At 36.5% G+C, this 1,398-nt stretch overlaps 1 long non-coding RNA gene across 1 annotated transcript; it reads left to right on the forward strand.

The window, feature by feature from the left end:
* The first annotated feature begins 495 nt into the window (after positions 1-495).
* LOC111383663 lies at positions 496-780 on the forward strand. The gene is made up of 2 exons (XR_002700777.1): positions 496-568; positions 666-780. It is a non-coding gene; the product is annotated as an uncharacterized LOC111383663 (long non-coding RNA).
* The last annotated feature ends 618 nt before the right edge of the window (positions 781-1,398 follow it).

Raw genomic sequence — 1,398 nt, forward strand, 5'->3', positions numbered from 1 at the left:
GAGCAGAAGAATAAAAGTTGTTAGAGAATAACTTTAGGACACAAAGATTTGTAGTGTCAAGAATTAGGTAAAATTATGCTAGAGAATTTTTTTACCCTATTTTATTCTTTTAGAGTGTGATATTTAAAGATCTAGACAAAAACTTCATGACAGTAAGGAAAATGTGCATTGAACTAGAAATGGCTCTTCAATGTTCAAAGAGTTTTGCTATGATCTAATTCCATTTATCTTATTGTTCGTAGGAACTTCCAAAGATCTTTAGTTCACAATTACAAGGAGCTCTACCAGAAAGAGTATTCCTTCAAGTTTGCTACAAAAATCTATGGCCTGTGAAAACGGCAAAAATTGAGTGACTGTTTTTTTTGTGATGGATGGGAAAAATTTGTTCGTGACAACTCTTTGGAATCTGGGGTTATCTTTGTTTTTCGATACGATGGAGAAAACCCATTTGATGTAAAACTGTTATGGTCGTCAGGTTGTGATACGGAGGGTCTTGGGCATTTCAATAGTAGTGTTGACGATAAGAATAAATAAGATGGTGAAGCAAAAGCCGAGCAAGTGGCTTATTGTACGTTCGGCATTTATTTCTGCCTATTTTCCAAAATAAAGTATTATGTTATTCATAATTTTGTCTAATTTAATTCTAATGGTATCAACTGATTAAGATGGAGATAGCAAAGAGGATGATGTTAAGAGCAATGAAGACCTACATTACATGGAAATTGATGAAGACGAGGATGCTGAAGATGAGAATAGCGAAGAGGATGACACTGAAAATAAGATTCAAGAAGAAGGTGAACCAGTAGTGGATCGAGTTGCTATCGGTAACTTTAGGATATATTGATGCCCATTTTTTCTATTAATTTTATGCATATCTTTCAGTTTGTATAATTTCTTACTAATGATATTGGTTGCGATATGGTCCAAGAGTCGAGCCCGATGAAGGCAAGTGCGAGACAAGACACGTTGATAGTTGATGGCGGACGAATGACGCGATCAAGGGCAAAGCAGGTGAAACAAGCGATGAGATTGCTCGTTCAAGAAACCATTGATGGAACTATGTTCGGGATTCAAAATGGAGCAACTTTCATGTTTGGGTCGAAAGCCGAATCAACTTAGATCAATTTGTTGTCAAACGATGAAACCGGAGGCTGAAAATAAGCCTGTGCGACCGCACAGCAAAAACACCATGCGGCCACATGGTGGCATAACGAAACTTCAATTGGAATTTTTTGTTGAACCACGCGGCCCCACAGGCCAAAAATTTGGCGAATTTTCCAATTTTGGCAATTTTTCATATTTTGTTAGATTTTGTTTCTTTTCCATATTTTGGGGATTATGCTCGACTTTTGCATGATTTTTACCTAGTTTTTAGGTTTAGTATAAATAGGAGTTTCC

This window comes from Olea europaea, unplaced genomic scaffold (genome assembly GCF_002742605.1).
Source record: "Olea europaea var. sylvestris unplaced genomic scaffold, O_europaea_v1 scaffold27332, whole genome shotgun sequence".
NCBI lineage: Eukaryota > Viridiplantae > Streptophyta > Magnoliopsida > Lamiales > Oleaceae > Olea > Olea europaea.